This window comes from Cyanistes caeruleus, chromosome 2, assembly GCF_971803275.1.
Source record: "Cyanistes caeruleus chromosome 2, bCyaCae1.hap1.1, whole genome shotgun sequence".
Classification (NCBI taxonomy): Eukaryota; Metazoa; Chordata; class Aves; order Passeriformes; family Paridae; genus Cyanistes; species Cyanistes caeruleus.
In genome coordinates this window covers 114,422,513-114,438,724 of record NC_141702.1, presented here as the reverse complement: position 1 = coordinate 114,438,724, position 16,212 = coordinate 114,422,513, and the positions used below count along the sequence as shown (strand labels likewise).

Here is a 16,212-nt window from a genome sequence, read left to right as displayed (position 1 = left end):
TGACTAAATAATTCTCCTCTTCAGGCTATAAAAGTGAAAGATGGGCTTAAATGATATGTATGGCAATGGAGTCTGTAAGTCTGTAAAGAACAACAAAGGAATTGCGTTGTCCAGGGGTATGATGGGCAAGCAGAACTGATTGTATTTGATTTACTGTGGGATTCATTACTAGGGTTTATTTTGTTTTTCTCCCCTTTCCTCCTTTTAAGGCCTCTGTCTTTTGTTAAATAGTTAGAATCATATTGACCCTTTCTGATTTTGTAATGTGAGCTTCATGGTGATAAATAGCTAATTATTTGCAATTGAATTAGGCTATGAATTTAAATATGACAGAAACAGATGTACCTGTGATTACCTTCAGCATGGCTATGGGGATTTAAGTTTAGCACAGTATGAGCACTTTGCAGATATATTCTTTCTGAAATGGAATTCTGCAACTAGTGGAGACTATCATAAAGATATTAATGAGCTCTGTGGTACATAAATTTTTGTTTGGTTTTTTTTACTGAAAAATTTCGGGGAGGGAGGGGAAGAGTGTCCACTGGTGACAACTGAAGTTCCCCTTCTGGAGTGTTCCATCTCTAAGCTGGAAGCATTTAGTTTGGGTGAAGTTAGGAAGTGGTTTTTTTCACAATGTACATTCAAAAGAGGACACTGAGCGTTCTGAAAAGTTGGAGCCCCTGGAGGGGCACAGGGCAGTGTTATCGTGTGAATGCCACTTGAATAAAAGTCCTTTTTGGCTGGCTGGATTAGGGCAGGATGCAGAGTTTAACAGCCCCAGCACATCTTTGTATTGACAGGGAACTAAGGATGAATACACTCATCAGTGCAATTTAAAGATCTGAGTTGTAATATTTGAAAAAAGCATGGATTCTGCACATGTTCTCTTTCTCAAAACCTGGATCTAGGAGATCAATAGGTCTGCTAATGAGCTACTTCTGAGCTGCTGTTTTCTGTTTCAGGTTTCCTACTCAGAAACTTACATTCCAGCAGAAATAAGTAGTTCCTTTTTTAATAGTCAGTATTACCATGAGCAATCAATTATGAATTTTATTTTATTCATACATTCAAATTCATAATAATTAATTTTATTTTCTTCAATAGAAGGGAGATCACAGTACAGCCACAATATATGGCAGGTGATGAGTTATTCCTTGCCAAAATGTAGCAGAAGTATGAAGGCTTGGAACATACATTTTGAGTTCTTTTTCTGGGTATCTGTTTGTTAGGATGAGAATATTTAAGCATCCCAACATATGAGAATAAGAGAATAAAATGGGATCTAAGCACAAAGATTGATGGCATGTTGTCATTCATGTGTAATGCAGCGCTGTTAACATCCTCATGTGTGATACAGTTACACAGAATGTCCTGGCTGGGTGTAAACTACCTGCAAAGCAATAGGGTAACAGCTTCAAAATGATTAATTTTGGGGCTGTCTTGGTGACTATCTTGAAAGTTAAATCCCCTCCATCTTTGCACTTATAAAAATGTTGTCCATATATTTGGGTATGGTGTGTTCAAGAAAAGTCAGATAATCTCTTCCAGATTCCTTCATTATTAAATGGCACTGGAATGTGATTTTTACTGTGCAAATTGTTTCAGGGGTTCCATATTTTGAAATCCCATCTCCAGCCCTTATCCGGAAACTAGTTCATATTTGTTTTACCTTCTGCACTACGTGAGAGCTGAGCTCAGTTGATCTCTCAGTCAGGATGAGGTACATCTTAAAATGAAGTTATCAATGAACACCATTCTCATTTTCATATAAAGTAGACAGTTGTTATGAGCAAGCTTTTCACTTTTGTACATTATATTTTTTTAATATCTAGTTTCCCCCTTGATTTTTTTTTTTTTTTTATAAACTTCATAGCCTATTTTCACATTGTCTGTGCTGTTTATCAGGTTTACCTGTGTTTTCAGTATAATATGGTTCTGTTGGATTTCATTTGAGGTGATTTTTTCTGCATAACTATGTGCAAATAAGGGTTCTGATAATCCCTTTCTTTTTAAATCAGCCAGTTTAATACTTCTGTCACTGTTGCATGGAGATGAGAGACTTGACCTATTTTTTAAAATGAGCTTTTTGGCTTTGTTAGCTACAGGAGAACAGAATTTTATAATTTTTAGAATTTATTATTTAATTAGTTTCCATTAGGATTTGCTGGTGCCCACATGGATGATTTAATTGTGATCATTTGCAATGGAACTTAGTGGAATTCTTTTCTTGTAACTCCTTGGTGTTTCCTAACCTTGTTAGGATTCCTCAGCCTTTGATTTTGACCTGCTGTGTCGGCTTCAGCTTTGCTACATAAAAGTTGCTTGGATTCTGCTGAAATATATAGATTATTCCATTTCATATGCAAAAGGCATGAAAGGTGATTCATACACGATCACAATTATTTCTGATGTGACATTTACCCCAGAACTATATTAAGTTGTTAGCCCTGGAAAAAAAAAAAAAAAAAGTATTTTGTTAATGCTATTCTCTATTCAATGGCTTTGATAGCACTTGTTGCAGATGTTTCAGATTACCGTCAAAACTTCATTATCAGTGATAATATATTAATGCAATAAGTTGCATTAGAGTTATTGACATTAAGACATTAAGACAGAATGACTGAATGACTGTTGCAATATATCATTAGGTTGGTGTAATAAGATATGTATGCACTGATCCTTCACAGCTTTCATATAAAATCTGTCAGAGACTGATTTCCCTTGCTGCACTGATACCATTCCTATTTTGTCCTATGATTCTTGAAGAGGAGATGCATATGTTATAGAAACTCCACATTACAGAGTTGAAACTATATTTTCTTACAGTTTTTATTTCAGTATTAATATCACTGAAACTAATAATATCATTATAAAGTTAGCAGAATGGGTAGCCTTGCATCACTATAATAAACCAGATCAAATATGTGTGTTTATATTATATATAATCAGTGCACCATATATTACCATTATTTACAAGTATCAAGTAATTTGAGAGCTCTTGTAGTTTCTGTACAAACAAAAAATTGTTTGCAGAGATGTTTGCAAAGAAAAAAAAAGAAATTTTAATGGAATCCTTCCAATAGCTGTCAGTTTCTTCCTTAGAGTTTGATAATTGAAAGGTTTGTTATTTTTTTAGGAAGGGAAGATGGTTTTGATTATCCAAAGGCAGAGGAATGTTTAACTACCCTTCTGCTATCAGTGGACTTGTTTACATTAGGATTTTGACTAAATTGAGGTTGCACATATCCAGATGTTATCTGCCTGGGTGACTTTTTAATTTACTTTGGCAAGGGATTTGATGGTGTATTGCTACCATCCCTTTGTCATTTTTCACATTTTTCACATCCCATTTCAGGCTACACTTAGCCTTTCCTTTTCTAAACTTCCACTAAATTTTTAACTCCTAAACTTTTGCTCTTTTTTCCAAAGGATGAATCCTTACTGAAACCACGAATGGCATTTTGGTCTTTACTGCAGGTTTTCTCATTGGTTGCCATGAGTAAAGCCAAAGTCCCAGACAAACAAACCCAGGATACAAAAGAAACTTCTTTTTGTTCTTGATTTTTATCTCTGTTTGTTTTTGTTGTGCTGAAGGGTGAGAGATGTCTCTCAAATGCATCCACTCTGCGATGTCCTTCAGCAAGGCAGGAAAGACAAAGCTCTCCACCAGGAATTGCTTTCTTCCCAGCGCCCAGTGACCTATGGTGCCAGTGGCTCACACAGAGAAGCAAGAGCTCCTCATGCAAGTGGAATACAGCAGGATAACATTCCAGAGAGTATCAGTGGGGAATTGCAGAAAACATTCTCTAGCAGAAAGAAATAGTCTCTAGTTCTGAAACATAGCAACAGTTGGACAAGGCTATTGTTTAATTCACTACTGTTATGTCACTTTTCAGCACCGGCGGGGGTTGGGAGTGGGTTGGGAGGGAGAAATATCCAAGCCCAGAAACCTGCTGCTTAGGATGTGCCAGGTTGAGAACCAGCTTGCATAAAGAATTCCAGTTTTTATATCTTGAGAGTGCTAAAGATGTAAAGTGGGCGAGCACTCAGGCTCAGCAGCGATCAGACAGAGCTGCGGCCAACAGAAACAGACATTTGAAAGTGTCAGATCCTAATCTGTGTCCTGGTGAACCTTTCTGCTGCGTTGTTTTACCTCTTTCAACCTCCAGACCTTCTGGTTGCAAATTAAAAAGAGTTCATGCTGGTCCACACGTGACTCACTGATACATTAGTTCTGAATGGAGCTCTACTTATTAATGTTTATACAGTCTTGGTAGATCTAATCCTATTTACGGGCCTTTAAAATGCCAACTTTTTATTTTAAGCCTGGTTTACTTTTAACTGCAATATTTAGCCTCAGAATGAGTTTGTGGGATTTTTCCTCAAAGGCATTTTCCCTCAATGGCATTTTAAAAAGTGTGAGGTTTTAAATCAGTAAAAGTAATGAAATTTTACATGCTCTTCTGCATGCGTCATTAAAGCAACTCTGTGGTGTAACCATACATTGGAGGATTTGAATCAAGCAGATCTAATTGTTGCTAATGCTGTTTATTTTGGTAATGCCTAGAAAACAGCTATTAGTACCCATGTAGAGTAACATATGGAGATGGGTTTGTGTTCTCTTGTAGTTCTTTTGTAATAGCCAGGGGTGAGTGATATTGGTAGGAGTTGAAGTTAAAATCCACAGCATTGATGTCAGCAAATATCAGACTAGTTCCAGTTAGACTATAGGAGAGAGAGAGAGAGGAAAGGGAGAAGAAAAATTGATTTTGAAGATGCGAGAAAGTGGGAAGGAAACGTGATACTGAAAAGGGAGACATAAATACACAATGAAATGGAATTAAATGAGGGGAAAGTAAAGATGATCTGCCAAGCGAAAGAGCAGTTAGCACAGGAAAATGTAACAAAACAAGACATTTATGGATCACCAGAAGTACCTCTCTTTGGCAGCTGTTGCAGCTGCTTTTACTGGTTGGAGAGTGATAGGTCTCTCTCTAAATGTTTTCCCCCAGATCAAGTGATGGACTGAGATTTGACATCTGCAGTGAGCTATCTGCTGTCAATAAATTAGTGCCAATAATGAGATAGTTCTAGATGTGTGCCTACAGTTTGCACAGGGCTGTGCAAGGGGTGAAAGAGAACTTTTTCCAATGACTTCTCACTAGAAAATGAGAATACCTAGCAGGCACAGAGCAAACAGGCTGTGCATTATCGTGGTGGGAGCTCTACATCCTTTTCTTCTTTTTTGTGAATTTTATAAGAGAGCAGGGGTTTACTGCACATTGTGAGTCATGTTTGCAACAGGCAGCTGGCTTCACTTCATAAGGGCCTGATATCTCTATGGGATTTGTGAGATTTGAGAAAATTATTTTTAAACATTGGGTCTGAAAAACAACATGAAAATAAGTCTTGTGTATCTTAGGACATCTGCTGAGTGGGGAGCTGCCCTACAGTGCTAGCTTTGTGCACATTGGAACAATACCTTGTTTAGGACCAATGGCAGAGTATCATAAAACTCTGAGGGGAATCAATTATCATACTTTTTCCTTTGGCATTTCCGAGGACACCTTTGTTCTTCATGGATGTTTTTTGAAAACAGTGTTGAAAAGGCTGGAATTCTGTTGTTACAGGATTCCTTTACACAGAGAGAGTAAGGTTTGTGGGCAAGTGTTATGAGCCTGTGTTTTCCCTCTCCCTTAGTGCTTTACAGTGGCACTGATCAGGTGCTTAGTGTTTAATTGCACTGCATCATTGGCAATTATGGCATGGTCAGAAGGAAAGGACAAGGGCAGGGGAAAATTTACCAGTGTTGCTTTTCAGTTCAGCCAGGTTGCTTTCAGGAGATCCCAGTAGATCATTCTGCTCTTTGCTCCTGGCCTTGTATATAATTAATTTTGGCTGAGTGACTGCTTTTAAATTGAGTTTCGTGGTAGCTGCTGGTTCAGAGAGCAGGTCCGAGCTGTCAGCCTCTGAGCTGTTTACTGCTCACAGGTGTCTTCTCAATTGATCGTAATAATTCACTTAGAACAAAATAACCCATGGGCTGAGATTCCTGTGTCCTCTTCCCCTGCAGAGGTGGGAATCTTGAGAAGAAAGGGAATTCAGTAAAAAAAGGGGCAAAGCAATCAGGATTTGTGTTAGTATCAAAATAGTTCTGAAGTATTTTGGGAGCTGGAGCAACATGGTTGGAGGACAGAGGACATTGTTGCCTAGACAGAAAACAGTGTGCCAAAGGACATCACACTTAGAAGGTTCTCCTAATTTCCAAAGCCATTCAAGAGTGAAGAAAGTGAGGCTTTGGGATGGAGGGGTATTTGTTTAATTATTTTTTTTTTTTAGACCCTTCTATCTCTTGGTATGTCCAAAGTAGAGGTTCAGAGGGCCTCTTTACAAAGCTGTACCATCCAGCCTTGGTCTCTGGCACCCAGGGTCCCCAGAAGGAAGGAGCTATGAGAAACTATTAGATTTAAGATATCAGGTTGTTGATTTTCTGAGAGACGTTGTGAAGGACTGGGGAAGCTGGGGATTATCCCAGTAACACTTGCCAGAAGACTGAGCTGGTACCAACTTACACCAAAGGAAACTGGAGAGCACCTGGACACATACCATGGCTAGTTACAGCATAAGAGCTTCAACTGACACTACTTCCCTGACAGCTTGGCAGGTTGGAATAACAGTGGGAGACTGGAAAAGAGCAGAAAGAAATACTGTACAAAGAGCTGCATGGCTGATTGCATCAGTGCCTTCATGTCAGTGAGTCTTCACCATGAGACACACACAAAGGCTCTAGAGCATGCATACACGTGTGGTGGCATACACATCTTGTGAGGTGCCATTGAAAATAACAGCTCTTTCTTCTTGAGATTTCTAGGAATTCTATTTAAATAAAATGATCAGTATCAACTGCTACTTGAAGCTGGTTTTCAGACTAATATTCAACAGACTGTATTTCATTCCATGTTTTATTCCTGTTAACAGACAAACAGGAATTAGTTGGAAGCAAGAAGGCACAAACTGGTTTTGAGGAAAGGTAAATTTTACAGGATGAAATGAGCAAAACTCAAAGAGAGTTTTAAAATCTTAGTTATTAGTTACTTTGCTTCTTGAGTCTCTGAATTGCAGCTCACAAAAGCAAAACGAAACAAAATGATTACCAAAATTTACCAATCCAAACAGAATGTGCAGAGGTCAGAAACTGCCAGAAAACAGAATCCTTCAACCCACTGCATGTCAAGGAAGTCTGCAGATACCAACTGTAGGTTACCAAGTCCTGCCTTGGTGACTTGCCATCCTCTCAGTGAGTTCCCTGGTCCCAGCTGGGCTTTGGAGGGGTGTTACTGACCTGTCTGCATCCTGACTGATCTCAGAGATCGGGGTGTCTCCAAGCCTTTGACTAGGAACTGCAAAAAAAGAAGAGTGATGAGCTCCCAGATGACTTCCCCATTCCCTCCACTCACATATTCTTTTAATTTGGCCTTTTTAGGAAAGTGCTGTTATTGCAGTTTCTCTAGACTAGATTCAGTAATTGTTCACCCACTTCATAATGGCACTCACCTATGTTTAATATTATTTCCCAAGGTGAATTTGAACTCAGTGTAACAGTATAATGCAAATGCAACAAGGACAGAATGATTCCCTGGCTGACATTTGCCCTTGCTCCTTAAAGAAAAGCATAAATTCTTTACTCTTTAATCTTACTAATTTCAAGTTTCATGCAGAAGCTTTTATCTTTTGTAGAAACTACGAAATCAGTGCATACATTTTTGAATGCTTTAGAACTAGGAGGTGTTAATCTTTTTCTCTTGAGTTCAGATGCTTTTCACCTCTTCCTAAAAGTGTTTCCTTAGTTCAAATTTGCTATGCTTGTCTCAAGCACGGGAATGTTGCCTTGGATCATTTGCAATGAACAGCTGCAAGGAGATCTCAGAAAGAGAATATGCTAAGTAAATTAGAGGGTTTAACTGCACAGCAGTCAGCAGTCTTTCATCTACGATACTGTGTGCTTGTCTGTGAATTTGGGGGCAAATTTCCAGAGTTCTAGAAAGCTCCTGGTTTTGATATGTGGAATCCCAATGAGCAGGAAACTCTGACAGCAGCTTTTCCCAATATTTAATCTTCACAGTGCCAATGAAGGGAAGCTCAGATTTTATTTTTTCTCCCCACCACCCCTTTCTGCACAGTTAACAGCGGCTATTCAGAAACTCCATTTCCGAAGCTTTACTGATGAACTTACACTCACCCAGAACGCCATAGCATGAAAGCAACATCCCTTGACCTTCTTCACATCAAGAGGGAAGGTGTTAAAACAAGCATATTTTATCCATACAGCTGTTGGCAGCCTTGGTTGTCACTCATGCTTTAACACCACTCTTTGATGTTGGGGAATTTCAGCATAAAGTGACAGCCATAAATCTTTGGTATTGGTAAAATTCCTGAAATGTAGTTGCTACATGCACTTTATTTATGTTCTGTACCTCAGCCTGCTACCTGCTGATGAAATTAAAAGCATTTGGAAGAAGCAGGGGAGGGAAAGGGTTGAGTGGATTTTTTACATTTTTGAAATGAAAGAACATTTAATTTATTCATGTCATTGTAGTATATGACATCATTTAATGGTCATTTATGTAGGGTAGTAAAATAACTGTTCCAAACTGCTTCTCCACTGTGAAGTAGCACAAACTGTTAGGATAACTCTGTGAAACAAGTTTGAAAAAGAATGCTGTCAAAAAAGGACTTTAAAACATGTGGAAAGCACAGCATATTTGAGATTGCGGTCTGTGCAAAATTTAATTTTCTCTCTAAAATACTGAGAGCAGAGAAGTTCTGGATTCACTTGACAAATGAAAAAATTAGGAAAATATGAGTTGAGCAAAAGTGGTCCCTGATATGCATGATGTATGTCAGGATAGAGCAAAATTAGTAACATGAATAAGATGCAGGTAATAAGGGTTATATAAGATGTATTAGTCTATGCCATCTTTCAGAATCCTCTGAAATACATGGAGATTTTGAAAAATAATAGTAGTTGCTGAGCCAACTTAAGAAGCAGCACTTTCATCTGAAAAATATGGATAAATCTTGTTTACCTGCTGAACTGTAATTTGTCATCCTAATGTTTATCTGTCATTTTATGTAGGCACAGCAGCATGCTTCCTCCACTGTTTTATCTCTAACCATCACAAAACAAGCTGGTTTTCATTTTCAAAGCAGTATTTTCATCGTGTCCATAACTAGAATGTGCCATATTTTGAATTGGTATGTCAGAGACATTGTTATAAATACCCTTTATACTCCTTGAAAACTCTTGGCTTTATTAGAGATTGCATTTTAGAATTTTTTTACTCTTGGAGCAATGGATAAGATGGTTCTACATTAGCACTTCTGGGATTTACGCTGTATTTTACACTACAACTGTTACAAATTACTCACACAGGCACCTGCATGTGTGGAAGAAGAATTATCCTAGACCACTAATAGTTACAAAACCTGTTATTTTGCTGCTAAGAACCAGGATTTCACTGCAGCATTCCAGCTGCTAATGGATATTCAGGGCTCTTCCGGATGGAGGCTTGATTAGTAGATGACAGATTAACAGAAGAGCTGTGTTTTATGGTTAGGGAGGTTAAACAAAACTCGTGTTGCCTTTTGGATGGAGAGGAAGTAGGATCATTCAGAGACTTCACAGGAAGACACAGGAGGAAAATGCCATGGTGATTGATGGAAGTGGTCCATTATCAAACACGTTGAGAAAACTTCTATTCCCTCTGAGTAAATCACGTAGCTTGTGCAGGGCACAAGTAGAGAATTAATTTTGTTGCCTTTTGCTGGAAATATGTCAAATGGTATTCAAGCCAAAATTTATGAAGGGAAATTGCATAGTGTACTTAAACCAATTGTGTGGTTGATGTTCCCTTTGAATTTAGCAGCTTTTATTGTTTGGTAAATGATGTTTTGTTGAAAATTCTCTTTTTATGTCAAGGTCATTTAGATCTCTGTGTCCAGACATGTGAAATAGACCTAGAGAAGTTAAAAACCTTTTCTGTGAGCTAAATATAGAAATAGGTTGATTATTCTCATCTGACTTAGAATACTGCAATTTTATTCTTGCAAAACACTATTTAAATATTACTTAAGGAAATTACGTTCTCTCAGTTGCTATTTGAGTTTGGTCTGTTCCCTAGGTAAGGAAATCCAAGCTTGGAGAATAGTAATTTTGTGCCACATATTGTGAAAGTGTGCTTTTGGCAGGGGAATCTGCAAAGGAGTTCAGACTCAAAAAATACCTTTGACAAATCCTTCCAAACAAGAATGGTATGGTGCAGCCACCAAAGGGCTTTACAGGCTGCTGAGCCCCCAGGAAAGGCAGCCCTTGAGTGACAAAGGTAGAACTTGTTCTGTGGGACAGCCCTGGAGACTGGGATTGAGATTTTCAGCTTGAATAAACCTGGGCTGGAATCTACTGGGAGCATTAGATAATATCCATGAGGGAATGTGAAACAAATTGATCCCTTCTAGTTGTAGAAAGGCTGCTGAGTGTTTCTGAGCAGCCACATTTTGCACAAGCTTGAACTTCTGTATTAATTCTAGGTGTGCCTCTATATGGCAGGAGAATCTGTTTGGTGCATGTCTGAATCACCATCAATGGGACCTTGTCTGTGAGTAAAGGATCAGGTTTTAAGCCATGTACAATTTGGAGAGAAGCTTTCTGTAGGCAATTATTTTAGTCTATCATCTTAATTAAATAATAGTTTTAAGTATGATTCAAAGCTTCCCATCGCTCTGGAAGAACAGATGGGGAAGACATTGCTCAGGAAGTCCTCTAAAAAAATATTCACATCAGACTTATTCAGGTTTATTTTGTGCCAGGTGTTTCTTTGTGTAAGAAACTGATACTCCTGGCAGTCCTGAATAACCAGGATTTACACATCTTCTTTTAGACTCTGGGATAGCTTGTAATCTGTGAGACAAAAGAGAGATCAGGTTTAGCTCCTTTTATCTGACACTGAGTTTCTGTGACCTACATGTCTTGTGACAGATAGCTGGAAATCCTAATACAGTTGGCTTTATACACCAAAGTGTGTTATCAGCTGAAATATGCAAAATTAAACGTTGGCTACATGGGTGGGCTGTGTAAGCATCCAGTGCAAGCCAGAATCCATGGGTTAAAGTGTGCCACTGTTCCCTTAAGGCCTGCCAGCCAACCCAAAGGTGCCAAAATTCAGGTCTACCCTGCTTCTATAAAAAATTCCCTGCGTGACTTCCTGACTCATGTAACACAGATTGTGCTCTGCAGTCTGAATTGCTGTCAATCTCCTTTAAAATTTCAGTCCAATAAAAGTGAATAAAACAAAATAATCTGAAGTTCAAGGACCTCAGGGGCCAATACAGATTTTCTCTTTGAATATATAGCTACTTGAAGATAATTTTGAAATAGATCACAGTTGTTTGTCAAAGAACCTCCAGCAAAAATCTGTGCTAAGATTTCCTTGTAAGAGAAGGACTCAGGAAGACAGGTCATCCTGGCCATTTCCTTTCCCAGTACCAAGTTCTCATCTTTTGATTACTAAGAACTTTTTGCTCCAAATTTTAATGAAAGAGATTCTACCAAGACATTAACAGCCTTTTAACTGACCTGGGTTTCAACCTCAGAAAGAGGTGTGTGTTAGAAAAATATCAAAATTGAAAGATCTGATTCACTTTTCCTGCTTTTAACTTCAGGCTGGATGTAAAGCAAATTCCTAATCTAAGTCAGGTGCAGCTTCTATCCTGTAGAATCTCCTGTAGGATCTATCCTGTAGATACTCCCTCCTGTATTACCCAAGGCCAGATTCCAAGTAAAAATCCCTGGGTTTCTGCTCCTAGGAAGTTCAGCAAATGGAAGCACATTTACACTGAATTCTGTTTGCAGCATGTTGTTTAGTTTTATTTTTCTGTCCTTTATTTTTTTTCCCTATTCTCTAATAAAGTTTATCTATTCCTTTATGTTTGTTTCTTCCTGCCTATTTTACTTCTTTTTTTTTTTTTTCCCCCGTCTTTCCTATTCTCTATATTTTCACTGCTTTGAAAAGTAAATGCTTCTGTCTTGGTACTATTGTTCTGTTTTCTTTTGCTTCTTGTCCAAATATTTTTTGTTGTGTATTTGCTCAGCCTTCTCTGGTGATTCTGCTCTGCCAGCTTTAAACTACATAGTCCAAATGGTTCTTTTTCAAAGGAATTAGTCAGGTCTTCACATGTGCTCTTTTGTCTCCCATGGCCTGTTCTTACCTCTAGTAACACTTAAATAACACTCTAATACATTAATTGTTAAAACATCATTAAAAAAGCTAAACAACTAGCAATATTCTTGTATTCTGGATGGAGATGCACAGATAAAGGGAGAGACTGCTCATGACACAGGATTTTGAAGTGATAATTTCCCATGTTCTTCCCTCCAAGGTTCCTCCCCGCAAACGTGGTGCCTTTGAAATTTTTTCTTTATTGCCATGATTTGCCTGGAACAGAGTGTAAATAATGGAGTGAAAATACCTGCAATTGCTCCATAAATTGTTCTGAGTTGCCTGATCCCAGATGAATAGCATTGCCAGTGGGGTGTTGGGAGAGCTAAGAAGATGCAGGAACTTCCCTGACATCAGGCAGAGTGCTGCCAGCCACAGAGCTGGTCTTCCCTTGCTAGAGCCAGGATAAGAGCCCTGTGTAAAATCCAAGTGAGAAAAGGTGGTTTTCAAGAGCCTGGCACGGGCTTACACAAATGTTTTAACCCATTATGAAAGGTGCTTTTAGTGCTTCAGTGAGAGATGCAGAGACCTGCAGCAGCCATCCCAAAAACCACAGTGGGCCACGGGACTCCCCTGCCCCTCCCTGCTCCTTCGGAATTCCTACAAGTTTGACCCCGTGTTGCTTTTCAGTTCCAAGACCCACTTGCTCATGTGCAAATGCTTGGAGTATTTCAGGGTGTTCCTTCCCAGGGAGTGAGGGGGGGTGTTTTGCAAAGTGGCCTTTTTTCCAGTCCCTCATTCTAGTCTGTTATATCAGTACCAAGTGCTGAATGAAAGTGAATTTAAAAGAAGCTTTTGAAGAGGCCTCCATTACATAGTGATGGTTGAGTTCTCTCTATTGTGTTTGACCCTTTTTGACACCTAACAGGTTTTGGCCTTTTAAAATTTAAGTGACTTTGATTTTTTAACTTTAAATGCTTTCTCCCAATTAATATGACCAGGTCTTGAACTGAAGCCAGCTCATCCTAGTTGATGGCCCTCTGTGTAACTCTCCTGACCAAATTTCCACAAAGTCCTTTGGAGGGAAGCAAAGAAAGGGATTGAACTTCTCTTTTTGAGTCTTTTTAAAACTGACCTCCCTTTAGAGATGCCTTTAATTTCAGGAGGCATGCAGCATAAATCCAATGTGTTCTATTGCTTGATGTAGTGAACAGGCTTTCTGTGCCTGTGAGATGAAGTGTTAGAGTAAAACAAGGAGCCTGTTGCTATATTTTCATTTTCTGTTACTAAAGATTCCAGCTGACTCAAGCCATTAAAACTGTAGCATTACCTGCTAACCAACAACACAGGCTTGAAGTCTGTGATAAGAAAATGACAGAATGTTTTCTACAAATGAATATAAAGAAAACAATAAAAAGACTTTCAACTCTCCAGCTTTTCTATCCAACTGATTCACTCTACAGCCTCCAGAATCTAGAGAATTATGCTGTACCTTCCCTTCATGGTAGGTCTTCATGCCTGTACCCAGCCCAACTTCCTTAGGCTGCATTGTGACTTCTTAAAATTTTTCCTGTGTCCATGTTCCCCACCAATGCTGCTTTTAAACTTGACTCAAGCAGCAGCACTTTATCTTCCACAAGTATTTCACAGTTCTTATCATTTCTGTTTAGTAGAAGGAGACACCTGGGGGTTAGAGCTGTAAACAGATTTTCCACAGTGGTCTCCGTGTCCTGTCTCCCTCCATCTTCAAAACAGATGCTTCTAACTTGACTGATTTTTTAGTATCAAAATCCCTTTTCTGTTAGACCGGGTTCCCCACCTATCAAACTCTCCATATGCAAACTATTTTGGACATCTTTTGCACCCATTTTGCTTTATTAGTGAGAAACCAATACAAAAGGTTATAAGTAGCAATAGAAGCTCTTGCATGGAAAATGTTACCCAAAACAGAAAAACAGATTTTTATTAGTTACTGCTCCTACCAGTAAGCAGCTGATTTGTTCCTGGTGCAGGGAATTTTCAGTGTGACCTGTTTGGGTAATGCTCACCTGAAGACAATCCAAGCATTAGTGCTTCAAATTGTCACACACGTGGTGGTCTTGCATATTGCACAAAATACTGAGGCTATATCAAAATCCTTAGTAGACTGAAAATAAAATCTTATGTGGATGACAGTTTTGTCAAAAGATGATCTCAGTATTCATGTGAAAATTCATCATCCTGGCTCATGATTTGATTTTTCTTATGTTCCCAATGCAAAAACTGTGACTCTTTAGATTTACTTGCATGTGACATCTTTGTTTCCTTTTTCCTAGCTGTTTTGACAGCTAGCCCTACACATTTGCTTGTAAATAATTTTTTAAAAAAACACTTCCATATGACTTCTTTCACGTAACTTCTTAAGGATCAATTTAACGATGAGCATAAGGAGGGTTCAGATGGTTCGGATATAAGTTCACTTCTGAATAATCATGTCCTTAATTGCTTTGCTAAATTGAGCAGTGGTTTCCAGTCAGCAGTGGCATGTAAGCATGTCTCTGCTTATCTTCATGCTCCAGATGTTTTTTGAGTAGGGATATTTTGACTGTGGGCCTCCCACCCCCCTGGGAGCTGAGCGATCCAGAAGAAGGAGGTAGTATGAAGAAGTGCTTTTCAGAACAGATCTGTGAACTGTCTTTTGGCATTAGTGTTGCCAAATTCCCTTCTTTCCGAGCTTTAAAGGTAAAGGCTGGTCCATTCTCAAACCAGCACCTTTCTGAGTGGCAGTCCAGGTCTCATTTTGTTTCATTTGTAGCCCTGGCTTTGTTGTTTTGGGGACAAGTTTTGGTTTGTCCCAGAAGTGCATCCAGTCCATTGTTCTGAAACTAGAAACACACCACAGTTATCACGTTACATTTATGATGATAGAAGTTCTTCCTTTTTGAGTTTGTGCAGTTTTCACTTGGACTAATTAAGGGAAAATGGTTTAACTTACTAGCATGTAAAAAAGGAAGTTTGGTTTCTTCATTGCATGTGTTACTGCAGTCTCTGTCATTTTTACAAGGGAAGAACAGTTGTGAAGAATTTTAAGATTCTGATAGTGAAGGTCATTGAATGGGCTCATTTTCAGCATTTTCTTAGAAATAGACCTTACAAAATCAGCAGAAGGTTTTTCCCCTTATGTGCAATGATTTTAAAAGAGGATGCTGTAGAAATCAGAGAATACTGAGGGCTTTTATCTGTTTTTTTCATTAATATAAAAAAAATAAGGGATCTAATATTTTATTCTGTTACTTCTTATAATTCTTTTTCAGCTACCTGGATATTTTGGAAGGTGTGTGTAGGAGGCTGGGAGTGTCATGAGTTACACAAGATTTGGCAAAGTCTGTTAGAGTTCTGTAGCTGCACCAGTAAAAAGAGACAAAGAGGGAAATGGGGTTTTATAAGAGCAGCTGTCATATTGTGAGGGCCGGGCTGCTGGAATGGGTGACGGGGAGAAAGGCCCCAGGTGTGCTGGGTTCCCAGGTGGTTCATGTAGGAGAAGGTGGGAATCAGCAGCTGATTATGTGCAGCTGTGGAAGAATGGTGAAAAAACCAGTCACAGAATCTCAGAATTAACTAGGTTGGAAAAGACCTTTGAGTCTGATCTATAACCAAACACCAGCATGTCAACCAGACCGTGGCACTGAGTGCCACGTCCACTCTTTTTTTAAAAAGCTCCAGAGCTGGTGACTCCACCACCTCCCTGGGCAGTCCATTCCAATGTCCAGCCACTCTTTCTCTGAAGAACTTCTTCCTAATATCCAGTCTAAACTTTCCTGGTGCAGCTTGAGGCTGTGTCCTCTTGTCCTGTTGCTGGTTTCTGGGACAAGAGACCGGTCCCCACCTGGCTACAGCCTCCTTTCAGGCAGTTGTAGTGAGTGATGAGGTCTCCCCTGAGCCTCCTTTTCTTCAGGCTAAACAACCCCAGCTCCATCAGCTGCTCCTCACAGGACTTTTGCTCCAGACCCTTCATCAG

General features: G+C 39.0%; 1 protein-coding gene and 1 long non-coding RNA gene across 10 annotated transcripts in view; one reads left to right on the top strand and one right to left on the bottom strand.

The window, feature by feature from the left end:
• MACROD2 (mono-ADP ribosylhydrolase 2) overlaps positions 1-16,212 on the top strand; it is an 846,953-nt gene that overhangs the window by 390,991 nt on the left and 439,750 nt on the right. The window lies entirely within an intron of this gene.
• On the bottom strand, positions 13,947-15,665 carry LOC111926492 (uncharacterized). The gene is made up of 3 exons (XR_002862994.2): positions 15,513-15,665; positions 15,190-15,242; positions 13,947-15,079 (listed from the first exon to the last, which is right to left on the bottom strand). It is a non-coding gene; the product is annotated as an uncharacterized LOC111926492 (long non-coding RNA).